Source organism: Calidris pugnax, unplaced genomic scaffold (assembly GCF_001431845.1).
Source record: "Calidris pugnax isolate Ruff unplaced genomic scaffold, ASM143184v1 scaffold1, whole genome shotgun sequence".
Classification (NCBI taxonomy): Eukaryota; Metazoa; Chordata; class Aves; order Charadriiformes; family Scolopacidae; genus Calidris; species Calidris pugnax.
In genome coordinates, this window is record NW_015090800.1 from 2,056,422 (window position 1) to 2,084,126 (window position 27,705).

General features: G+C 36.1%; 1 long non-coding RNA gene across 1 annotated transcript; it reads right to left on the reverse strand.

Annotated features, from left to right (window-relative positions):
* Positions 1-276: 276 nt before the first annotated feature.
* LOC106885275 lies at positions 277-27,705 on the reverse strand. Its single transcript, XR_001411417.1, has 3 exons — positions 27,546-27,705; positions 26,049-26,156; positions 277-449 (listed from the first exon to the last, which is right to left on the reverse strand). It is a non-coding gene; the product is annotated as an uncharacterized LOC106885275 (long non-coding RNA).

Here is a 27,705-nt window from a genome sequence, read left to right on the forward strand (position 1 = left end):
TGTTCTACTAGAAACAAAACAAAAAACCCCAACCATGTTTCCAAGTGGAGATTAACCAACAAAGTCTTCCTATTTAGAAAACGGAAAGACATGTCAGGATAATTCATTTAACTGAAGACTTCCAAAATCAGATTGTTTTAAGAAAGATCAGAAGCAGCCAAATTCTTCATTCATTCACCTTAGTATCCTGAATACACAGTACAGTATAATTATAAATCCTAGTCAAAAACTGAGGGAATGTAAGAGTAGGATTACCACTATTCCTGGTAGGTTTTAGATCATGGCTTTCAATGCTCCTGACTGGTAGAAACAGCAGCAAGTCCAGGGTGGTATCTGTGAACAGAACCTGGGAGTCTGGTTCTTGAAGAGGTGGGTCACCTGCAGGAAAATTCTCCTGATTGTCATCAGCTGAGGTTGGGTTCTACAAGCTTTCATGGTTGGAAGGTTTCCTGGAGAGAGAAGATGGAGAGGAGTGTGGCAATTGCAAATGAAATAATTTTAATATCTCTGTCTTGAAATCAAAAAGGATCTGTGATTACAATTAGTTAAAACATGAATCATGGAGCAGACTTGTTTCACCAGCTTAAGGCAAAACTACATAGTAGGAAGTACAGCCCTTAAAACTTTTTTTTAGTACTTTTGACTTTTTGATCTTCCATATCAGAAGAGCAAAAAACCATGAGATTTAAATATGAACATTTTAAAGTCAGTTGGTTAAAATGACAAATTTTGCAGTTAGAAAAAAAAAAAAAAGCACCTGTAGTGCACAAGAAATAGTATGTAAATTATTTGAAAAAGAGTGAAGGAAGTCTTACATTTGAAATTTTTTAAACACTGGCTATTTGTCCATTTCCATAAACTGATAAATGGGAAGTTTCAAAACAGGTATTGTTGACTTTATTAAAGAAATACAGGCAGAGGATTCATATGTAAAATACTTATATATTAATTTACTAAGTCTTAGGAACACCAAAGCATGCCAGTTTAATACTGCTTTGCCCTTGGACTGTAGCAATAGCATAGGACCTTTCTTCTTATACTTTGAAGATTTGGACTGAAAATTTCAAATATACAATCTAAAAAAATATGTATTTAAATCTACATTTTCTGTGATTCCAGTAGTGATTGTCAATGTTTTCACTTTTGAAAAATCAGGTTGTAATTTAATGCTTCAGTTCTGAACTCTGAACACTCACTCTTAAGACAGTTGCTTAACAATTTTACTATATAATAATTTAAAAAAATCTTATACACAATTTCCACCCAAAAATACAGATTTACATTCTGCTATATTAACATTTCAAGTAGAAATGTAGCTAACTCTTTTTTAATTACTATTTTAAAACAATGTAAGAAAGGAAACAATACAATACTACCAGGTAAGTGGTGGGAATTTGCGTGAAAAAGCTAGAATGGGCTTCATCTTCAATATGCTGATTCAGATATAAAAATTCAGAATTTTCAAGACTCAAGGTTGGGGTTTTTTTCAGTTTGTTTCTGGGAAGGAGAACGTCTGAAATTTAGAATCTAGAACTAAATTCAGTTTGTGTCTAAGTGTGACTGCCAGCCAAAGCTGATCCAGCTCAGTGGAAAAAATTCTCAACTTTATAAGGGTAGCTACAGTATTTGCCTTTCTAGTTAGGTTAGAAAATTGTGATAGCAGGAAGAAGATTGAATAGAAAAGAGGGGAATAAAAAGAAGATTATGAAAAACAAATAAATTTTAAAAAGAGGCAGCTTATAAAGCAGAAGAGTTCTTCCAGATTGAAAGGCTTTGACATAGTTGCCTGTGAAGATTAACCTAAATAAAATCAAGAAAGATCTGAAAGACGATGGAGAAGAAATGATGATCAGTAATAGTATGTGGAAACTAAATTAAGTGTCAATAAGACATTATATTAGGAATGGAAAATTAGGTACAGAATCAGCTGGTTACAGTGATTCACTGAGCCTACAATCTTCCACGTGTAGCTCACAGGGTTACATTATGCTCTTTATTGCCTGTCTTGCATCTTCACTGATAACAAAAGTATTTTCATCACAGTATCATTATTATGTAAAAATAGGCTTTGTTGGTAGCTTTTTCCTGGTTTTATTGTGGTGTAAACACAGGTGAAGTTAATGCTGAACAGGGAACTAGGAGAGTAAAGCAGAACACAGCTGTTTTGCAGCAAATATTCTTAGCATCTTACATCCACTTCAAATTTCACAGCAAAGGTTTATCGGCCTCTGTTTAGAAATGAAAAAAAAAAAAAAATTTATAGTAGCAAAGACCATTTCTTTTCTGAAATATGAGGATGTTCTGGTTTGGCCTGTTCTCTGAAATATGTTGTAGTACAAAACACAGTCTCTCCCTCATGTTATTCTCATACCCAAATAAATTTAATATAATGGAGGAAAAAAACTAAACTGTTAAGTCCTAGTTTAAAAAAAAAATATCAATAATTTATTTGGCAATAAATTAAAACTCTGTCTAGCCCCTTTAGTCAACTATCTCCAAGTCAAGAGTCACAGATGTTAAGAGCTGTTATGATGCCAAGCTAATTTCCTGAAAATGAATGCCTGAGGTTGGATGAAGAAGAATCTTACCAGCATTCAACATGACTGATAAAAAAGAAAAACAGAGCTTAGACAAGATAAAACAAAAGGTGATAGTAGTGGAAAGAAGGAAAATTGCTATTTTTTTTCCTCTCAATAATAATTCAGCTGATCGTAAAGATACTCCTACAGACACTCCTGAAAAATGGTTTCTTGGCATGCTATTTCTTTTTTCCACCTGACCTAAGAATACCTACATTTGCTCCTTTCCTGTGCACTCTGCAGGGATAATGTTTCCATAAGACGTCACAGAACTCCCATACTGAACCACAGGTTTTGCTTCCAGAGGAGATCAATCTCTATTATATACCCAATAATCAAATATCAATCTGCTCCACAGGATAGAATGGAAATGTTATGAGAACAGCAAATCCCTAGGACCACCACCCCAACAAAACAAAGAATATTCAACTAGCTCAAACTGTTTCTGGCCCGTTGAACAAATTGAGATCTTTTATTCAGGTCAACTAAACAATTTGGGCTTAGATTTCCTGATATATAAACTCAAAAAATACCTGCAGAAATTAGTTTTTTCTATAGAACATTTTCCTTTAAAGAGAAATCATTTTATGAAAGAAACTTCCCAGCCTGTCGCTGGCCTTCTTCAAAACTCCTTGGTCTGAAAACTGTATGAGGAAGCTCCTTGAATATTTGGCTTTGTTGTCTTTTGCAACACTTCCAGTCAGGCTGCTTGCATGCCTACTTGTCACAAATGGAGCGTAAAGACTATAAATACTAAAACCAAATAACAGTAGCAACAAAGTTGTCACAGTTTTGATCAGTCCATCTGTAATACAAATAGAAATTTAACTGAATGAATATTATAGAACCAAATTCCAAAAGGGAGTAACCCTAGAACTTTTCAAGTCATCTTTTAACTTGTCTTTTAATGTAGAAGTTAGTCTGCATATTTCCACAGACTCTCTAGTACTTCAGGTATTTCTAAATACAAGGAGTACTCCAAAAACTCACATCAAGGCTGGAGGCAGGACAGAGTCAGGGTTGTCAAACAACAAATACTAAGACCCAAACCCACCACAGAACCAGCTAGTGTGACCTCTTGCGTGCTATCAGTGGTACTAATTCATCCTGCCACCCTCACAGTGTGACCAATTTCTTCTGCTTGGCTGAAATCTACATTGCACAATGACACTTTGGTCCATTCTTTTCCTTGCTATTTTAATTTCCATGATAAGAGGATTGTTTATATATCTAAATATGAATATGTGTGGTTTCATCTTCCTGCCACCGGCCTTGTACTGCTTGTTTCTCTTATTTCAGTGTCTCTCCAAGAAGGAGTTTACACACTGTAATCAAATCATCTTTGATCTTCTGTTTAAAGAGCTAGTACTGCATTTTTAACATCTTGCTGTGAAGCACTCTTCCCAGCCCTTGCATAGTTACAGCAGCTCTTCCCCATACTCTCTCCAGCTGTTTAATATCCAAGTACGATATAGGTCTTGATTCTCTGGGACTTGTTTAGTCATTCATAACTCTGAAAAAGGATTATAAAAGAGAATCAGTAATGTGTGAAACCAGCCAGGTAGCGGTGTAAATGACAACATCTGAAGGCCCAGGCGTATAGCATTATCACTCGAGAGATCAACAGCAAAGTTTCATTTTGCCTCTTTTCTCCTCCAAAGACTGAGGATGTTAAGGTCACATTTCAGACCCACAGTTTTTGACATCATGCACCTTGAAGTTTAGTACTTTTGCTCTGACTTTCATCAAATGTCAGAGTCAGCGGGTATGTCTTCTTACAAAGTCAAAGTCAAATTACAGGTTTGAAGAAATTCCTGTGAATTGAAATCGTACAGTTCTGCTCAGCTTTATCCTTAACTGTGTCTGTGTAAATCTTTCTTTCTTGCAATTCTTCCTTCCTCATTACATCTGAGTCTTGAGTCACTGAGCAATTGTTTCAGACTCAGAATCTTAAGTATATCTCATCTTTTTTTCACCCTGATTGGTGACATCTGTAATAAAATAAAGTATATTTCCAAGAACTGAAAAATGAAATCATACCATGAGCTGAAAACAAAAGTTAAAGAGCACGTACAGTTTTTCTGTTCTGCCTAATACAGTCATTCTCAGGCTGAATCTAGGAAAAACAATTGGCAAGACTTAAAAAGGACTCTAATAATGGCTGGGAGCAGTATATATCTGGAACCTTTCACCTTCAGAATGGATTTGGTCCAGATAGAGAGCAATTTAAAAGAAATATTGACTTCTGGATGCTTAGTGACCTGTGTAAAAATGAATTAATAATCCCAGCTGTTTCCTATAGGACATCACTAAAATTGTCAGCGCTGTTGCCAGACCAAACGGCAACCTTCATTGAAAGGTGTAAAAGATTTTTCACTTCATTTATCAATACAGCACGCATAAATAGGTCACAGACTATCCAAAGAAACTGAAATCCTTCCAAGTCCCTGGCAGATTTTGCTACATCCTGCAATCCATCACTTAGTCTACGCATGTATGGACAAGTGGCCCATGTGTTCATGTGTGGGACTTTGGGTTGGATGGCAAGTGACCAACTTCCTCAGGCTACTCACAGTCTCAGATTGTTGAACAGACATAAACTGAGAGTTCTGGGCCTTTCTGGAATGAACGGACAGGTACGGCATGAAGAAAAGAGTGAGGAGTACACAAAACATTGACTTTCTTTCCTACAACACAACTGGACAATGCAGCTAAAGTCATAATTTGTCGTTGGCAAAGGCCAGCAATCAATTACTATTCAGTGGAAGATGGGCTATAAATGGAGGGAAATGATGTATCTCCTGAAGGTAGCTCTTAGAGATGTCAGGGATAGGTCAGAGACAGAAGAAACATCAGCCCTTGCACAGATATCTGTGAAAATTCAGGTTTTACTGAAAGAGCTGTTCAGTTATAAAAAGAATGTTTTGGCACATACGTTTTTCTTAAACTATTTGCAGGTGGTTAAAAATACATTGTGATCCAAAACTTTAAAAGTGCAATGAAAAACGACTAGTAGGTCAAATCAACATCTGCATTTTTTAATTAGCTAAATCATTTAGAAAAGCTGTTACCAAGAAACGGGGTTTAAATGCTATTTGTCTTATTCTTTTCTATCATTGTAATTGTTCTCTGTTCTCTTTTGGTATTTCTAATAATTCCCTTCATCCTTTGAGCACATGAGAGGTTTGCCCTCTCATCTGAGATTAAAATGGAATGGGGTGGTAGATGAGCATAAATACCACTTACTTTCCTAGTGCTCTTAACTCCAGAATGTCTCAAGAAGCAGTATTTGTCAGCCACGTCTACAGGAGACATCAAAGCAGGAATAGAAATGAAGATTTCTAGCTTCCCAACATGACCGTGGGCAGATCACTTTTTTCCATTTGTAAAAGGAAGAGGAAGCTACTCAAAAATATTATGCAAGAAGGGATTCATTTGTTTTGGCAAAGCTCTTTGACACCCTTTGTATGCCACAAATGAGGGACACTACTAACTATATGTATTTTACCAAATGGACATGTGTTTTATTACAAACATCGATGTATAGCAATTAACAGAGTATTTTAAAATATGTTTCAATATTTTAAATTTTTAAAATATTTTAAAATAAAACCACCAATTCCAGAGAGTGGTTACTGCAAAAAAACAAGCAGCAGGTACTGAGAGACATCAGCCTAGCAGGCTGGAGAGTTCAGTCTATATGACACATGGTCCAGAATTTGTCATGGTACTAAGCTACAGAGGAAAAGGAAACTCAATATTGTATATTATGGTTTAAATATCAGGCTAATGTCCTGAACCTTCAGTGGCATGCTGAAAAAAATGAATACACCTCAATTCTTCTCCAAACAGGAGAAGAATTAACCATGAATGAAGACAATATGGATGGGAACACTTCTACCTGCAGGCATCTTCGGACAGTAGATAACCTCTGTCAGATTTTGCTGTTTAAAGCTCCAGGATCCAACCATCTTGACCCAAAATAGCACTCTGAATTAGCTAGATTAAGAAAATTTGTCATCAAGTTTAGATGAAAGTATCACCACTGCAGCCATCTAAAGTTAGGTAGATGAGTTCTGCAACAAAAAGCTGGGAGAATAGGAGACCGACTGTTTTCAGGAAGATGATTCTTGTGCTATTCTCACATGGAGTTGAGTATCTCAAACAGCCTACAAACATTAAATCCACCTCACAATACTAATTCCAGCTTGAGACTTTGACATCTAAGATAGTGAATCAAAATAATGAGGTCCCCCATATGCAACATGCATATGATGAGTAAGTAAATGAAACCATGATAATTAGAAACTCAAATGCATGGAAAAAGTTGCATATAGACTGTGCATCTCTTTTTTTGATTTTTTTTTTTTTTTTCCCCTCAGGCATTAACTTATCTTGGCCAAACTCTCCTTTCTACAAGTTCAGAGATATTTTAATTTTGAACTTCAAATGAAGAGCAAATAAAACACCAAACAAACTTAGGATGTTGCACAATTATCAGTGGGCTCCATTTTAATATTTAATGACCTGGACACCTGCGACTATCGTAAGAAATAAAAAGAATTAATTTAAAAAGAATTATTGACATAATATAACACATGATAGTCTGTTAATAAAAATGCATACTTCTAATTGAATGCTGGCACCTAGCCACCAACTAAGCATAACTTCAAAAGCAACAGCTGGGAAAGCATCTTTTAGATTTTAATTACAGTAGCTGGTAAGCCACTTATCTTTTCAACTTTTTTCTTCAGAAAGCACTTCTGTTTCATAGGAGTGAGTTCAAAGGTATTTACAACATGTAGGGTAAGAGAACTAGCTCTGACATAGTCAGACTTCACTTGTAAATTTGGATTCTGGACTGAGACAACTATTCTCAGCTTTGAAGTGTGAGTCCCATTTGAGCCTGAAAGAACACAGGCTTCAGGCTTGCTGCTCAGGTTTTTTATTTCTTTTCTATCTCTAGACACAGGATAAGAATTTCTATCATATTTGTTCTTATCTATTATTTGTATTTTAGTGTTATCTTAGGGCTGCCACTGAAATTGAAGCTTCATTATGCAAGTATTTTACTATTCAAATATACAGTGAGCGTACATAATCCCAGATGATTCAGTCATGAAAAGGAGAAGGAACTGTTGAAGAGTTTGGGAAATAGGTGTGGAGACAGACCTGAGTCTTGCGAAGTGATAAATTCTGTAGCTGGATCCAGAAAGCTGTTACGCTTGTGTTTAGGAATAAAATATGAAAACCCCATTCAGTAAAGACTGAAACTCTAAATAAGTTTAAATGATTTGCTAGATTGGCTACAGTGCTTGGCATTTTTCAGGAACAAATCCAGAGGGGGATGTGACTTATTTCATCTAAGATCTGAAGTCTTAAATCTACGCAGCTACTCTAGACTTCCTATGCCATTAAAGAGAGAGAGCAAGAGGAAGGGAGACGGAGAAAAACAGCTGCTGAATGACTCTTCCCACACTAACAGAGGTTTCTACAGCCCATCTCTGTTTGCTGACTCAAGAAATCCAGATCATTTCTTTAGATTAAGTACCAACATTTTAGCCAGCTAAAATTAAACTAATTATATCCTACCTCCAATGTCTTTGAGTCTGTGGAATAACTCTCTCCCCAAAACTAGGAAACTAACTGTCTGTCTGTGATTAACACAAGAAACTCATCCCCAAGAACATCCATCTTTCCCCCTAATATGCAAAGACAACTTCTAGCTAAAGTGGGTTTTGACTGAAATAGAAACTATACAAACCAAAATAACTTTTATTATTTTCTTTATACAGTTAATAAAAAAAAAGCTGTGACTATATGGGCCTTAAATTGAGCAAAGCTATCTCATTTAAAATCACACTGAAGCAGCCATGAACTATAACAAAATCAGCAGATAATCACCAGAAAAAGATTATTGAGATCCTTTAATAAGTACATTTGACATAATCAGGAGAACCTTTAAAGAAGCATTTCTAGAATGCTGTGGACATTGTGAGGTCTTGTAATACAAGAAATGCTGCAAAAAATGCAACTTTTTCTTAAAGATAAATTCATTTATGAAATGGAAGATATGAACTGGCAAGTGTCATGGAAGGGGACTGAACCTAAAGAGCTCTGGAGGTCTTTTGCTGTCCCAGAGAAATAACATACATAGGAATATTGCAAGTTATTAAATTGCTGGAGGATTTTTTTGGACTGTAATTCTATTACCTAATAATTAAAAGCTATCTCTAAACCGGTTAATATAGAAAACAGATCTGTCTACCTTTGTGCAAAATCAAAATTGACTTTAGCATTTTTGTAGCTTTTCAAGACAGTACTCATACACAGATAACAGTATGTCTTTGTAGGAAGATAAATAGGATGCAGGAAGACTTGGAGTCCTTTGTCCTCTCTGCAAACATGATTCAGGTCAGATTTTGTGAAGAGACTAAAAAAAATCACTGTGTTTTGTGCTAAGATGCCCTGTCCTTCTAAAATGCACAGGGCCTCCAGGAGAAAATGTGACAGATAGGAACTGCCCCTCTCCCTTCTTAGACATGCATGAATCTGCCAAAGAAGCTTAGGGCCTCGAGCAACAAGTTTATGAAGGAACACAATTTTTTGCACTCAATTCCAGCCCCTGAGGAAGAGGCAGAACTGTGCGCTCGAATGCTGCTCTCCTCCATGGAAATTGTGCTTGTTCGAATGATAGCTATGCAGTAGAGCAGAGCAGTCTATAGGAAAAATAAATAAAGAAAAACATCATACATGAGAATAAGCATACCCAACTACAAAACCACCAAGACTTCAGTCAGCATTACTGTAATCTAGCCACTGCATGCAGAGTATATCACAAATTTTGGGACACTATGATCATGTCTATAAAGCCCTACCTGATTAACTTTTGCGTATGTTGCTACAACATCTTTCACAGCAAAGTCCAAGATATTTCCATAAACCTTGCTCTCTGCATTTTTATATCAGAGGATACAAAAAAGAAAAGTTAACTAAGAACCTCAGATCCAATGCAAACAGGATGACTGGAGTTTATTAATCATAAATGAAGGTGATAAGTAGTTCAGGAGGCATATAAATGAACTGTCAACCTTGCTGAAAGGTCAGCAACTTTCAATAGTAAACTGCTCATTTCAATGTAACTTTCTAGGTCTAGGGTCAGAAGGCATCACAAATGCAACTACTAAATCTGAAGGATGCTTTCCATGATTTTAGTTTTGTCTTGTTCCCCTTAACAGCTCCGGGTTTAGAAGTGCAAGTAACTTCATAGTTAGGTTTTTAAGGGATTCAACAAAAACATTTTGACACAGGTAGCAGCTGCAAAAGCAATAAGGATTCCCTTTCCAAGAGGTTGACCTGCTGCTTCATTGTGATTACAGTCAGTAGGCTGATCCTGAGTTAAAGAATTAGGATCATAAAATTTATTCTTTGTGTTATGGATGCCAGTGTACTCCAGCCTGTTCTGAGGTTACTGTAGAATATGGATCCAGTTTTAAAGACTCCTATTTCCACTTCATGATAATTTTTTTCTCAGTTTGCTAACATCTCCATCTCTGGAATGTGGACTCAATCCTTCTGAAGGTAACCTTTTCTGTACTATGCAAATTTTGCTTTTTAAATTAAAATAAACAGTTTGTTTTCTGTACATGTCTTCTTTTGTCACAAATGTTTGAGGGAAGGAGGAAAGATTTCTAATGGCATACATCCATTTAGATGTCAAAGAGTTTTGTATGTCCACTAAATTAAAACATCATTTGCTGTCAAGCTTTAAAGAATTTGGCATTTCTTCTGATTTCTATTTATGACAGCTCTCAGAGGACATGCTGTGAAATACTTTTGCTTGCTTTAGGACCAATTGCATGTGACAAATGCATTAGTTTTTAATACCAGAAGTGGACATATAATTTGATAAAGTATGTCTTTATGCCATCAGCTGTTGTCTACACCCAGCTTTTTAAAAAAGCACTCTAAACAAGACCACCCCCAGCTGCCTTGATAATTCAGTCTCTGTTTCCCCTCTAACCAGACCAAAGCTGGCTTGAAATCAATGGAAAGACTTCAGATGAGGTTTGGATCAAGACTGTAAAGCTAAAAGTTTCTAGAGCTCCTCTCTCACCTTTTTTTCATGGAAAAGAGAAACGTTCCCTGCTGCACGTGGGCTCTGTTCATAGCTCCTGTTCTGCACAGGTAAGGACCTGCACAACTTTTTCAGGGTGATGTAGGCAGTCTCATAGGACCACATCACACCCATGGAAAAAGGTATCCTGCTAGGCTAGAGCTGTGAAACTCACCTGCGATGTCTCTCTCTGCATGTCACTGAGCACTCTTCCAAACTCGTCATATCTCTGCAATCGTTACCATGAACTCTCAGAGTCATTCTTCTGAGCTCGTTTATGTTATTCCAAAAATCACCCAACAGCTTACACCAAGTGTGAGAGAACAACATTTATGTATATTGAGAGATTTGACCACCTCAGTAAAGATATAGCCATTTCAGAAATCCGCCTTATTTTTTTTCCTTATAGCACGATGGCAATATATAGTCTACCTTTTTACTCCCACTAGGTATATAAACACATCTTAAAGTATATGTTAATTATTAACACTACTATTTGACATGTTGAACAGCTGAAAAACACCTCATTAAATCTTTTTTTGTTGTTTTTTTTCACTTTTCAGTAGCCAGCTGTACACCTTCTGAATTATTGGTGTCACATGCCCAACAACACAATTTCTTTACTGTTCCAATTAAACAACTGATTTATGTCTACGGTACAAAAATATATAAGAAAGTAAGAAGGAAGAGAACATGAGCAATGAGCAGTGGTTGTTTTTTTTTTTTATTTTCACTCTGGTTTGTGAAACCTTCTGAGGCAGGTACTATAGTTTTATCACTATATTTTCATAGCTTTTATTTTGCTGATATGTTTTTATCCAAGCTAGTCAAAAGCCAAAACAATCCAATACTGCAGATTACATTATTTGATGAACGTTTCTTCTATTTGCTAAATAATTTATTAAACAAAGCTCTAGAAGCAAGTCAAATGCAGCAAAATACTACTCATCACATAAATTATTTGATTAAAAAATGGAAACAGTTGTCAAAGAGTTTATGTGAAAACTAGTATTTGGCTTAGGTTGTCTCATACCTGTCATATATGACAGTTTAAAGAGTGAAAGAGTTTTGAGATTGATTGGTTCTAAAAGCAGATCCAGTTGTAGAGGTCTAATAGTGCAGAAGCATTAAGCACTGGAGTTTCAGTTTGGAAAAATCACCACTTATTTACAATGGTAGCTGCCCGACTAACAACATTAGTGCTCTGTTGGATGGTACTTAAATTCAATTCCTTCTAATAACACACATCTCACTTTTAGTATTCTAGTGGAAAAAGTAACAACAGTTTTTCTTTACTGAAAAATTAAAGGACATATCTAACTACAGGAGCAATGTCATCAATACTCCTCATGAATAGTTCTAAAATTTTAAGAGACCCTAAAATATGATTTTATCTACTGACTTACTGCAACGGCAGGGGAAATCAAATCACCAGTGAATGTCTTATTAGAGCAGTCTCTCTTTGACACTTCTCTTACATCTCACTTTTACATCTTTAGTGCATTTTTTAAAATTAAAATAGGGAGTTACAGGTGAAAATATTTTCAGTAATCATATTAGTGTTTTCTAGAAAAAAGAAACACATGTGAAATAAAAGTTAAATAAAAAAATGGCGGTAACTCAGGGATTTTAAAGTGGACTACATCTCTCTTTCACTTAAAACCTAGAGAGTTGTCCCTCCTGGCAACTGCAGGCAAGTTGCTGTCTCTAGGTCTTTATTCACAATTTCTTTTCTTTCAATTCCTTTTTCAGACTGGTTATTTTTAAGAATTGCCAACTTGTACCTTATTTCCCTGGATAGTATGAAGATCTGTAGGAAAGACTGTAAAGCTGCAGAAAGAGCCTTGACGGGTGCTTTTTTTTTTTTTTTTTTCCTAGAGAACAACTTCAAAATCAAGTAAGATATCTACCTTTATTTTACTTCCTGCCAGCTGGAGTAATGCAATTTGCTGGAGAAACTCCATGCCACTGCAATGCTTACCACGCTATTCAAGTATGTCTTCCAAAGCATAACTGATATGTGATCCTTAGAGAGCTTACATTATAGACTGCATGAATCAGCATGTCTATTTATTTCTATCGCTTATATTATTCCCCTCTTTCCTCCACTTCCACTGTTAGGGCCAACAGGCAGGCCTTTCCTCTTAAGTTGTGAGGTTTTAGTCACCTGGATGTATGCCCATGTTCTGCACCTTTTAAGGACTACAGTGATGAAGCATTGCAGTTAACCAGTATTGCTACACGGATGGCCAACTCAACAGAGCTTTGTGCAAGAGTACAGCTGTACGAGGCCAAAAAAAGTAGAATGCAGGCAATTTGTGAGGTCCTTGTGTTCACTAAATCCCCAGAAGCTCTTCATAACCTTCTAAAAGGAATTTTACAGGCTAAGTTATCACCTAAGGTCATTTATAATAATGGCTTAATACCTGATTAGTAGGACTATCTTGAACTGGCAGGAGCATGGACTTAGTCATCTAATATGTAATATCTATCTACCATGATCCCAAAATTCTCTTTCATTTTTAACTTAAAATCTTTCTCACTGTGAAGAATAGAACAGGGACACCATTCCGGTTCTTCTTTTTCAGATGATCACAGAATGGCTGATGGAAATTCTGAAGCAATACTGGAAAAATATTACAAGAGATCTTAATTCAATTTTTTAAGTCACAAATTAGAAGTTATTGAAAAATTGTGAAGTAGGGTCACCCAGCCCAAGTGGAGTAGTAGTGATGAATCAGTGTTTGCAAAGTAAAAGTTTATATATATATAATATTAATTGCTAAAATTGAGGCACATAACTCATTTACATGCCAGCATATTGTATTTACTTTTATTATTGATTCATAGAAAAGGAAATGCATTTAAAAAAAAAATCTTGCCATTCTAAAACTACTTAGTGATTAGGAGTAGAGATTTGCATGATTTTTGGTATTAAGGATTACTTTTGTTATTAACAGAAATTCAATTAATTATTAGAATTTACTGGGGTACATTATTTAATGATGTTTTTATGATAACATATTTGGAACATATCCATTGAATTAAAAAATTATGTTGGATATTAATGAAATATTTTGTTTAAAATACATATTCTTTTATCATTTGGTAGCATAGTAGAGAAGTGAAAAACTAATTTTTGGAGAAAGCTGAAATTTTTCTTTTGAGAGAAAATTGAAATGTAAATATCGCATCCTGATATGAAATCAAATAAAACTTTGAAATATCAGGATTTTCTCAGGGAATGGAAATTCAGTCATTTCTAATTACACTGTTACATCAAAAAGAATAAAGGTCTATTTGACAATGATTGTGTTGCCTTTTTTGTGATTGTGATTATCTTAGATCAAAGTGTTACCTGAAAATCAGATTAAAGCACGCCTGTAGGTAATGTATAAAACAACATTTCCCTCTTTGTGTTGATGAAGAAGCAGTGCTGTTCTTTCCCTTTTAATATGAATGCATTGCTGTTTTAATCTTTTCTCTAAGAAAAAAAGAAAAAAAAAACACCAAAAGTAAAAAATAATAAATATTGCAGTATTTTTCCCCTGGATCTGTACATTCATTTCTTACTTTTACAACCATGTGAAGGTCTATACAGTCCTAGAACTTTTAAAAATCTCTTTCTATAGAAAATTATCTTCAATATGAAAAGTCTCAGCCAGCATCTCCTGGTGCCCCTTTTAACCGCAACTAGCAAGGCAAATTCATATGATTTGATGCAGAAAACAAAATAACCATGTTAATCACAAAAGTATATTTCTCCCTTGTCCTTTGCACTAGGTAACTCACTTCTCAGCCACCAAACACGACTCCTATGCTTAAGAATGCATCTTCTATATTTCAGTCAAATTCTGCTGACAGCTCTTTCAAAATCACAGAGAATAAGATTTCCCTATGTCCTATCTTTATAAAAAACAAAGCATGGGTCTTACATAGAGTTTCTAGTCTCATTTTCTTGATGGTTTTTCTCCTATCTTTCTATTATCTTCAGAAGTACATGGCAATAAGGACAGCCAAAGACTGGAGCAGGTTACCAGATAGATTGTGTCACTTCTGTTCATACACTCAACCCAATGGTTTGGGTTGGAAGGGACCTTAAAGGCCATCTTGTTCCAACCCCTGCTGCCTCGGGCAGGGACACCTCCCACTAGACCAGGTTGCTCAAAGCCCCATCCAGCCTGGGCTTGAACACTTCCAGGGATGGGACATCCACAAATTCCCTGGGCAGCCTGTTCCAGTGTCTCACCACCCTCATAGTGCAAAATTTCTTCCTGAGATCTAATGCAAATCTACCCTCTTCCAGTTTGAAGCCTTGTCCTATCACTACATGCCCTTGTAAAAAGTCCCTTCCCACCTTTCCTTTAGGCTCCCTTTAAGTACTGAAAGGCTGCTATTAGGTGTCCCTGGAGCCTTCTCTTCTCCAGGCTGAACAATCCCATCTCTCTCAACCTTTCATTGTAGGTGAGGTGCTCCAACCCCCAATTTTAAGTAAATGTCATCCATTTCTGCTGTTCCTGTGATGGAGGCAAAAATTGCCTGTAACAGAGCTGTGACAAACACCTCACTAGTATATTAAACTACTGCAAATATTTATTCAAAGACAATGGATCAGAACCCTTCAGTACAGCTGGTTGGACATTTCATCTTCTGCTGACTTAGCTAAGGTAATGTGAATTATAACACTATTTCCAGCTGTGGTCATTAATATGTTAGAAAGGCTATTATAAAAGTTAAAAAAAAAAATAAAGACCACTCTTCAAAGCTCTCTTATTGGCTTCCCCTCAAAAATGGTATCTATGAATATTGCTTAGAATTTCACAAAAAAAAAAAACAGTTACATGATATAATAAATTTATTGCTATTCAAATGTATCCATTTTGCTTTACAAATCTTAGAAGCCTCATTAGAGATTTTAGGACCTTTGGAAGTAAGGAAACTCTTTACTGACTCATTTCTGGCAAAATGCTCAGTGCTTCTTTCTACCCCTCCACTATTCTGAGTCCCCAGATTAGAAACACATTATTCTGATAGCTTCAGTGTGATTCAATTGTTGAGAATAGGTCTGCATTTTTACATCTGAAGCAAAAGCAATCTTTCCTCAACTAACACTATGAAAATCAACTAATATAGAAGAATAGCTTATTTCTGTACCCTGGGAATTTGAGAAACCCCAAGCATTGTCTCCATGCCTACACCCAAACAAGGGCCTTTTAGCCTTTTTAAAATAAAAAAAAAATAGTTTCATGCTTGGCTCATTACAGTGAAACCACTGCAGATTAAACCTCTCTATCAATTACAAGCAGCTGAACATCCTTTAGCATCAAACAGAATGACAAAAAGCTACACTATAATGAGTAATGGCTAAGGCCAATTGCTATTTAATTATGTAGATGACTTAACATCCTTTCATTGATGTTATCTGTATGTTTCAGGATGAAAGTTATCATGCATTGCTTTGCTACAGCTCTTACAGTATATGATAGCAGACGCAAAAAAGGAAGTCTTTACCAAATAGAACTGGCTATAACTAGCAAAATATATCAGCCCAGCAATACAAGTCACACTTCACCATGCACCTACAACAGATAGAGGCTTCGACATATTGTGGAAAAAAGAAATTCATGCATGACAGCTTACAGTGGGTAGGAAGCTTGAAAGAGAGAACGACAACTGCGGCAGCAAGAGCCTATGTCATGAGCAGTTCCCATGAAGATGTCTGGTCCCTGAATTTTGTAAGTGGGAGATAACAAGGATGGTGAAGTTAGTCATAACATGAGAGATATTTTAGATGGGAAGGACCTGTTAGGTCATCTGTCCATCCCCCTGCCTAGGCAGGATTATACTTTGCAGTATCTTCTCAAAAAGATTGCACAGAACAATTTCACATGAGCAGAGGAATGGAGTAAAGGACATAATAGATCTTTTCCATCTCTAACTTCTACAAGTCAAGAGGTCCAGTCTGTAGCTGGTGTGAGGTGGCTGTGGGCACAAATACTGCAAGTATTGTAAGAAAGGAAATTTGGAGGAAAATTCTACCCTCGGATCAAATCATGCAAGTGTATGCAAAATGTGATGTATAATGTTAGTGAGTACAGAAATTACCCCATAAAGGACATTTTCAATTCAGTCATAATCAGTGACCCCATTTTTGCGGGCATAGTGCTGCATTTCTGACATATTATATACGTGCATCACATCATTCAGACAGATAGATCTATACTTATTTAAAAGGATATATAAACTAAGTGCTTTCCACGAATATTATTGATGGAATCTTGCACTCATAAGTATTTAAACTTCCAGTTTGAGACTATAAAAACAGGTATTATTCTAGAAAATGTTTGCTTATATATTTACAGTATGGGGATGACAAGGTTTGTTTAGCAACTATTATTTTTCATGAATTAAATGGAAATAGCAGCACCCGGGAGTGTACAAGAGGTCAACGCTAGAAGAAGGGGTGTAAGATATGTTTTTTACACACATCCTACATGAAAATTTCAGATTATGGAGTAAGAAGTAAATAATGGTTCCTTGCAATCCTTATGAGAAGCATAAAGGAGGAAGTGATACTCTTGGAAATGCAATTAAAAGACAACAATTAAAAGTCTTTTTTCGGGAAATCCTTACATGTGTTTAAAGCTCAGAATGAAGGGAGTCCTGCTGATTAAACTTAACCATAAATATATTCATTTTCAGAATTTGAACACAAAATATTAAGCAAACAAAGCAAGAAAGAAAAAAATAAAACAGACAAGCTGTTGGATTGACAAGTCTTAAAATGAATCGGTTTGCCAAGACCAGGTTTTGCGGACATGAGAAATTTAAATCTGTCTCCATTTTGAGTTCTTCCTCAACATTTGGTATTTTTTGTGGTCACTATGATATAGTTGGACATAAAGGAGGACTAGCAGAGTTTCAAAATAGCATGAAGGTAACTGCATATTTTCCTATACAGAGATCAGTATTAGCACAAGGCTGACTCTGAATTTAAAATAGAAAATGTTGGAATATCAAAAACAGTGTTTTCTATTTACCTGCCAATAGCATGAAGGTAAATAGTTGGCAAATGATCACGTCCTAATGTTAATCTCTGTAGATAAATTGTTATGATTAAGAATGGTATTTCAAATTTGTAGAATATTAGTAGATTAAATTTGCAAAATCAGAAATTTTAACTTGTCATAATGGCTTACATATCCAGCATATGAGCTTATGAAAACAGACCTATGATCTTAAATATGGACATATGCACCTCTTTGGAGTTCTTAGAGTTCCCCTGATTTCTCTCTTATTCTGTTGTAATTTAAGTCTTTGTTAAATTTACATGTTTTAGATTAGAGTACTTTATAGTTACTAGATTCAGCAGATTTTCTTTTTCAATAACATTTCTTGATTTTGTACCTAATCCTATGGTAGCCTTTGAGTCTTGATTACAAATGCACAATCAATGTCATTGGGAGTAGCTCAGCACTGATCTATCTGAGGGAGCAGAATCCTTTCTTAATTAGCACTTACCAAAGAGCAGCCAAGATGCTCTCATCTATTTTGATGGTGAGGAACTGCTCTTGTTGAAACTGTATATAAAAATTTATTTCTTATAGGGATAAATCCTCTACAGAGAACCTTTCTCACATGTCCTCTAAAAACTCCACAGCTCCATATCTTCACAGTGATATGGAAGCTCCATATGATTCACAGTGGAGAGCACACCTGAGATGGTGTGCTTTTCCAAGATAGATCTATATAGCAAAAACATTTAAGACTGATCAATTTAGAAATAATCAGGTAATAAGTCTAGAAAAGGAACCTCATTTTGAAAATCACTCAGCTAACAGGAAGAAACCATGACAAGAAAAGAGAAAAATACTTTCACCGTTTCTAGCTTTAAAAATCAGGATAACAGCTAGAAATGGATACGAGAACTAGTCATCTCAGCCTTGGGGCACAGACCTAGAAGGAAACTAAATCAAACTCTAAAGCATATCAAATTATGTGCCTGATGAAATACCAATCAAGTGGAACCACAAATAACTTTTCCCTATCAGCTAGAATATATTAACAGGTACAGAAATCACATTCCAAAGCGGTAGGTGAGAGAGAAACACATTTGTTATTTCCGTTCTCGTGTTGGTCTTTCTGTTACTAATGGCTGAAGAGATGCTCGCTTTGATAACCATTGCAGTTCCCTGAAGTCTGAGTCAGCTCAGCTTTTTACAGAGAGGCCTGAGCAGACATTGCCTCTACTAATTTTCATTTGCATCAGATTTGAATATCCACATGCACCACAGGGAAAGAGTCGGTGTACTTGTACTCGAGCACCACTGGGGGAGGCCACATAGTTCAGTGAATTGGGATCTATTTTCAGCCAGTGATTTTGTTTGTGACTTCAGGCAAGTACATCTCTCTGCCTCTATTTCTATCTCCTCTTTTCCACCGGCTCGGCTCTGTTTGTTTAAATTCTAAGCCCTTCCAAGCCAGGACTATCTCTCACCAGGTATTTGTATCATGCATAGCAAGATGCTTCCTACTTTTCACTTGGGTTTACAGATGTTGCTATAATATCTATAGCATTTATTTTTTTATATTACCGTCATAGAAAGAGAAGTGGGGACTCTACTACGCCAGGCATTGTGCCTACAGAGAAGAAAAAGAAAGTTTGTGCTTGCTAACTTTACTTTTCAAAAACCTGTGATAAATTAGTTTCTAATAAATTAGTTCCATAGTACATGTTTTGTGGATTGTTTTTTGGTGTGACATCAAATGCTTTACTCTTTGAGAATGTGTGTGAATGTGAACACAAACATGTTTAATAGTTCAATACTAAAAACGCAGTTTCTTTCTATGATCCCAAAGTCATGCAAAATTTTGTTATTTCAGATACTCTTGTTTGTAAGCACCAGCAGCCACAAAATGAGAGATAAGAAGTTTCTATGATCCTATGATTCCTTAAGGGGCATATAGTCATTCACAGAGATTTAACTTAGGTAATTTCACACAGCATTTTACAAAGGTCAGAATCACACAGACTTCAGTAACAGGGTCTGAGGTCTATGAAGCAGAAGGTAGAAGTGGAATCGAGTGGGGATATTTGTTACTTTCTTTTGATAGGGTTTTCATAACTTCATCATCACAAATATGTGATGAGAAAGGAAAGATATGTAAGTTTTTAAGAAATATCCCAATTTTCAGCAATGCCCTTTCAGTACCAGCAAATGAGCTCCTCTACATTCAAATATCACTGTGATAATACTGAGGCATCCATTTAGCCATAAAAATACATTATGAAAATGCAAAGTTCCATATTATTATTTTTTTTAACCTATTGTTCAATGTGAAGCAAACTCACCAGTTTCCCCACCTGTCAATAGAAATCTAAAAAAAGCAGTAATATTTTTCCCCATGGAATCCTGCCTTATGCACCATTTCATTTTAAAACAGGATCTTTTGGTAGAAAAAGAAGAACAGTATGTCCTGATGGATTCATCACGTTGTTTGTTCTTCCTATACTATTGTCTTTTCTCTCTAGGGTATGCAAGCCACACGCTTCCTCAACTTGAGGGGGCAACAGAAAGGAGGAGGGCAGCACACCACTCAGCCCACTGAGCTTAATAACGTGCTTCTGATCCACTGAGCAGCAAAAAGTAAGCGGGTGAGGATGTTGAAAAATCAGAGTCACTTGTACCTTTTGAGATACTTGATGTTACAGCACGGTGTCTCATTCAGTGGTACAATAATGTACTGGCAGGCTAAGCTGGGCATGCTTGGCTCCTCAGAAGTGAGTTGGGTGAGATTTCCATGCCCTTCCCTGCACTTGTACTTTGCACAGTGTGAGCAAAGCCCTGATCCACCAGAGGCACGCCTTGCCTGTGCAGACCACTATCATATATCATTTTCAGTTCATTCTTTTTAATTACTTTTTTTTTTTTTTTTTCCCTCCGGAAGATTTCTACAACTACAGGCAATCTTAATCCTAATAAAGTGAACATTTAATAAATATTACTTGTGCAATTCTTAAAGGCCCTGTTGAATTCTAATATATAATCGCTTTATTTTAAGCTTCGGAATGTAGATGATAAAGTGAACAGAGGTGATTCAGAGTAAGGGCAACACATTGCCACCTTTCTTACTCTAGAAACACATTCTCCTGCAGTGCTAAAAATGTAGGGAAAAGTCTAGTGATTGATTAGCTAGTTAAGTGATAAGGAGGTATATCAGGCAGGGATGCAGAAAAAGTACAGATGATAAGGACAATCAAGTATCCTTGATCTGAAAAAAATTACAGTGCTTTCTAATCATTTAAATTATATTTTTAAGTGAGAAAAATCTACTGCAGTGAGTCTCTAATTTTCTACACACTTTCTCTCTCTTTTTTTTTTTTTTTTATTAAAGACAAAAGCTATGGGAATTGTGTCCATTTTTTCCAGTGGTGTAATCTTTCCTTGAAAAGGAAATTACTGGATCATCAGACTTTAATTTGTCCATATAACATTTATATTCTTTGATCTCTTACTGGCATATTGTAATACTGATAATTACCTACTTCTCCTGTTTTTTATAATACCATGTGGCATTCTATTATGTTTTACATTCTTAACAATATTATATATATAATACAATTCTGCCAAATCAGGTTGTGGAAGTTGTACAGTATCAGGTAGGCTATTAGGTTTCAAATTAATGATCTTTATAGGTCACAGGCACACTAAGGATACTCATAAAATATTTTCATTGTGATTTTCAGGACCTTGTACAATTATATTAATATTTCAGATATTTTATACATTTTATGTTCAAAGGGGAGGGATCTCCATGATCAGATGACAACTCTCCATTTTCTCATTATTCAGCCTCCATTACCATCAAATCCTCTGCTGCAGCGATTCTGCTTTTACTTAAAGAGGACTTGAAACAAATTTCACTAATATGTCAGAAGCTTTGTTACTGTTCTGGATAGAGGAGTTGCTGCCCATTCATGAACTTCTGTTATTGGGATGTCATCAGATCAAGTTTCAAAACCTTTTTTTTCCTTCACTTTTGTTATGGTAGGACCTGAAAGACTTGCTAATCCTATTTTTTTTTGTTCTTCTGGGGTTTTGGTTTGTTGTTTTTTTTTTTTTTTTCCAGTCAGTTGTTAACCTACAAGAAGTATTTCTTTCCTTTCTCATGAAAGGTTGTGTAGTCTTTTGATAAAGGGCACTGTCGTGAGGAGTTTATGTACACATTGAAACAGCTTCTACTGTTTTCTCTAGTAGGCAGCAGTAGTTTTCTGGATCACTATTTTGAAATACAGTAGTTAACATTATTTATACACTATCTCCACTAAGAATAAATTTCCATTTTTACAGGAAATCTTAATTTTCTTAACAAAACTGTTTAACTTTACATCTTTGTCACTATCTTCTCTTTCCTTTTTTATCCTTCTCTGTGATGAGAAATAATCATTATTTTCTAGTGCTTTTCCTTTTTAGAATATTTTGACTGCTATTAGAAGGTTTCTCAAGTGCTTTATACAGACTATGCAGTTTTCTTAAGATAGCCAGTCACCAAAGAGTGAACTGTTTCTGACAACAAAATCTAATATAATCTGGTCATCTAATATAATCTGGTCACCAATCATGATTATCCTATGGAGACAAATAAATGGCTTAGGTTATATTTTTCGCAGGGTTGTCAATATTTTAATTGCCAGGTAGCAGTGAAAGTCATAGGAAGTAAGATATAGAAAGACTGTTTTGAGACTAAGTTTCTTGGAAATAAAGATAAAGATCAAGTAGTCATTGTTTTTTTCTCATACAGATGTGCACCATGACAGGAGTCACACATACTGTTCCACAGCATGGATGTCCTCTCTACAAGTCTCAGATCTGCTACAGCCCTCCTCCGGTTATAGTCTTACTCATAAATCCAGCTAGTGCTACTGATATCCCTTTGACTTTCATCTAACTAGATGTCTGCAATTGAGCTAGAAATGCTGCTAACCAGACCAGATCTGGGATATCATCTCTGCTTTTGTTGGCCTTCTGGATGCTAAGGTCAATCCTGCTTTGGTTTACTTTATTTCTCAAGGAGCAACTCCAGGTAGGCTTTGCTGTGAAGCTTCCTCTGAAGCAATGGCATTAGTTCCAGTCCCCATGGCACCATGTCCATAGATCAAAGACCTACCAAAGAGGAAGCCAGAACAAATTCATACTCCTTATAGCAAAATTTCTAGTCTTCCAAAAGGAGCTGTCATCGTCTTCTGCAGATCTTTACCTTTGGTCAGATAGTGAAACCAAGGGTTTGGGAACAAAAGCAACTGTAACTGCACTTCTGTATACTTTCATGAGCACAAAAAGAATAGCAATTTTCATCCACATGGTCATAAAAGAAAAAAAAACTCAGTTAATGCCACAAAACTGATATGAGGGAAGCAACTATGGGTAATTAATATTAAGCAATGTGATTTAATTTTTTTTTTGAGTTGCCTTTTCCCTTTCCTCCCCTCTGGTGGGCACAATGAATTCCAACCTAGCAGGGGGCCCAGGTGTGCATATATGTACCTCACCAAATACTGCTATAGCTCTTATTTCAGAGGATTGAAATATTTTTTCATATAAAACAGAATTAAACTCCATTTAAACAAGTTGGGGAAATATTTATGTGCCTTGCTGAAACCGGACAGTTTACTGAATGATATCTTATTGAATCAATGTTCTGCTACCTCCAATGAAAATCTAACCACAGTCAGCTACAAATGACAATCCTGTGCTTTGTTTATTTATTTATTTATTTCCAAAGGTCATGATTTTGTATCCTGAACATCTCTCATCTCCTATTTATTATACTATTTCAGGGTTGGTTAATCTTTACAATATTGAATTATGTAAGTTTCTAAAGCACAATTTCCCTGTTTCTTTTTTTTTTAGTAGAAAATTACTACACGTTTAAAAGGTTATGAAAATTAATTATACCCATATTTACTCACATCTGTGGCATTAGAAAGTGCTTTAAAAAAAAGAAAAAAAAGAAGAAAAAAAAAAAAAACGATATCCAGATGTCTTCTATTTGTATTGTAAAAATTTATCATTCAGTTTTAGGGATTTATAATCTGACTTTTTTCCCCTATACTTAAAGAAGATACATAAAGACAGATGCAAATACGAGTGTTGTCAAATTATGTCTGTAGTCCACAATGATGTCATCAACTTCGAAAGGCAACTAGTAAATTTCCCACTACTTTGTTATAGCGTTGCCCAGAAACTGTAAATGAGACTGAGACCTCCTTGCTCCTAAAGAAGTATCATAAAACATAGTAAGAGCTACTCTATTCTCTGTGGGGTTCTTTCTTAAGCACATATATTTGGCTTTGTCATATCTCAGTTTAGAGATGAAAGCCTGAGCAACAAAATGCTTGCCCAAGGCCAAATCAGTGTTAGATATGGTAAATGCCAGCAAGGCATACCTATCAAGCTTTTGTACAACCAACTTCACTATACATAGTCTCTTGCCACACTGCCTGAAGGCAGCACAGCCAAATCTAAATTATTTCTTTCCTATGTTTTGTAAAACCCCATTTTGTGATCAATCAGGATGAAAAACTTTATGTATTTGTAAAGTAATTTGTTTCTTATTTCATTTCTTCCAATAGTAGATTAGTTTCTAGTCATGACTTAAATGAAAGTTGAGAACAGAAAGTAGGATTTATTATCTTACCATTTGTGAAAACTAACTTGAATGCATACACAAACCTAAAAACTACGTTTTCCTACAAAAGAAGCTACTGAGTTTCACTATCGAAGTACTAATCTTCGAAAGAAACTTTTTTTTTTTAATCTAGGAATTGACTTAAAATTTTATATTTCTTTCTTACTGGAATAAGTTAACATTTAATACCAAATAATACCATTAAACTTCATATTTTCCTCCCCTCCTGAATTTCTCCATAATCAGACAATTCTTTTGTTCTGATGGACTATAGCATGTGCTCTATTTTTGTAACGTATTTTATAATCTTTTGTCACTAAGCAATAAAGTGTTTTACTTTATTTATCCTTAACAATAAACATGATTTTTCTGGTTTGTCTTCATATTCACATTGAGATTGATACAGGCTTAGCTAATTTATTGTGCATAGCATTATGGAACATAAAATTTGCAATTTAATATAAGTATTTGGTATAGGTGCCATTATGTTAGAAGAGAGTTGTAAACGTCTCCAGCATTTGTTAAGTTTTATGACTAATCCTCATTCTAAGTGGTCCCATTGGACAGAGGTGATGGTTTTCTTCCATACATATCCTCCTTTTAGCCTAAACACCCCCTTTCTGATGAGAACCATTTAAGAAGAATAAAATTTGCAGGACTGCTTCATTGCTTTAGGTGATGCTTGCTTTGCAGTCACTGCAATCTACTGCAAGCAATCTCAAACTAGCCCTGTAAATAACCAGCTCATGCCCTGGTAACTGCATAGTCAAAGTGCCATGGCTTCAGTGCCAGGCTACGTCTCCCACCTGCCTGTCCAAGCCACCCTGCAGTGGTCAAGACTGGTGATGTTGCAGCTGGTTCTTAAAACAGCCGTAATAAGACAGCACAGCTATATAACCTCTTCAAAAAACCACATCCTGAGCTCGTGTGTCCATGGTAGTCAGAGGCACGACGCACTGAAACCAGTTATTCTAGGATAGTATTATCCCAAGTTTTACATCAGAGAGGCAATGTAGAAGCTTGAGAGCCATATGCCTAGATATTTCCCTTATGATCTCACCAAAATACAGGAACTCCCAACCACTTGGTTAGTATTTGTCTAATCATATATTCAGAGACAACTCTGATCCAGGTGCTCGAGATTCCTGGTGGGGCTGGTTGGACTCTCCAGTGTTGCATCTTCACTGTGTCTATTATTCTGTTTGCTGGAATGAAGCTAAGCATGACAAGGGCACCAAAGCAGGATTTTAGAGAAGAGGTGCATAAACTATGTTGCTGCCAAATTCAGAGCTAATGCATGCATATGCCACCCAACTTGGCTTCCAAGGGAAAGACTGTGTGTGCAACAACTACACATACACTGCCTTCTCTCACCTTGGTCCATGAAATATCTTGTTGGTCTCTTGTTTGACAAAGTCGCTTGGGCTTAAGTGCTCTCATGTTCCAAGCCTGCCTGGGAACAAAGGTCTGAATTTCCACACTTTGAAAACACCACCTGCTGAGAGGACAATTTCTGTGATTCCTGTTTAAAGTAACAGATTGGGACTTGCAGATCAGTGGCAATCTTTCTAGTCATTGGTAAAAGGCTTAGGATGACATTGTGTTCAGCAAGATTATAGCCACTCTTTAGGAAAGCTTACAATTTTAGACAGATGGAAACTCACCTAGAGTGTCACTCTCATCAGATGTTAAGACAGGTATCCGGAATCACATTTTCAAGGCAAACTTGCATTGGTAGTTCATGGTTCATACAGCAGATTCTGTGGTTTCACCTAAGAAGGGGAAAAGAAATGCCAGCATCAGAAAGAGATCAGGGAGTCCTAAACTGACACTGTATTTAATCTTACTTCACTTACACTGTTGTAAAAATTCCTCATTTCTAAGTGCTATATATCTTTCTCACTAATTTTAATGGAAAGAACAAGACACTGACCTCCATATATGAACACGAGTCTGATCAAATTGAGTCTCCATCCTTGGTGATACTCAAAAGCTGCCTAGACGTGGCCTTGGGCAGCCTGCTGTAAGTGACTGCTTGTGCAGGGCATTGGGCAAGATGACCTCCAGAGTCCCTTTCAACCTTGACTATTCTGTGAAGTCTAGGGGTAATGCTGGACTTCAGAACCAAAACTTAATTCACTGGATTTCATGAGAGTCTCTAAAGTAAAATGTCAGAAGACTTCCTTTTTATATGTATTGTGTTAGTGAAGCAACTGATAGTATTCACAGGAATATCTTTTTCTTTATTACATTACAGTTTATAAAGTTTGGCCATACGTGTCACTGTTTCACTATAGAATTCTGAGAGTCATATTCTTGTTTTCATCTCAACTTAGTCTTGGAAAACAGAATTTAGTCTTGGCAGAAGAAAAAACAATGATGTATAAGCATTTTCTGTTGAAGTGTGTGTTCTGTAGGATAACCACAGAGGGAATTTAATCTCTTGAAGTAGAGCTTTCTAAAGCCTTTTGCAAGTACAACACGGGTAAGAGACTTGTCATTTTATTAATGAAGAGTGACCAGTTGTCACCCCCGCATGGGAAAAAAGAGATTGTGACACATTAGCAATGAAGGACCATGAGACAAACCAAATGTAAATACCGATGGTTTAAAGAGATAATTAAAGCTCTTGAGACTGCAATTATGACAAGGCAGCATGACAAGGCACATGTATGTCGACAGAATATATTTATATTGACAGAATCTGTCCGAAAAATCCTTTTTGTACAATATATCTGTCTGTCACATCTTTGGGCTGCACATGCATTTATTGACTTTGTGTTAGTGTAGATCTTGAAATTTGTCCCTCTGCCCTATTACTCAATGACAGTTGGTTAAATATATCCTGTTTTCAAACATCAGGCTTCCTGAAGCTGTTTTTCCAAAAGTTTGAATTCAGTGTGTACATTACTAAGTGATATTTCCACTACATTACATACATTATACATATTATATTACTGTCACTCACAGATCCCTAGTTAATATGAGTGAATATGCACGCACAATATGGATAATTGGACACCGTATGTCCTAAGAATACAGGGGACTGTCAAAATCAGATCTGATCTTTGGACATGTAATTAATTTTCTAAGGAACTTACAAACAGACAAGTTTAAATTTAATTTGAAGTCCTTATAGTTTAGAAACTTAGCATCTGTACCTTTCCTTTCCCTGCCGGGACAGATGTGATTTCTTTCTCTAGTTCAAGCCTCCTGATCCACCCCAATAAAGAGGGACTCTGGCTGCAATAGAAGCAGAGGAGTGTGGCATAGAGGAAGGGATTCCATCTCTCTGCTACAAGGTCAGAGGAGGTGGCATCT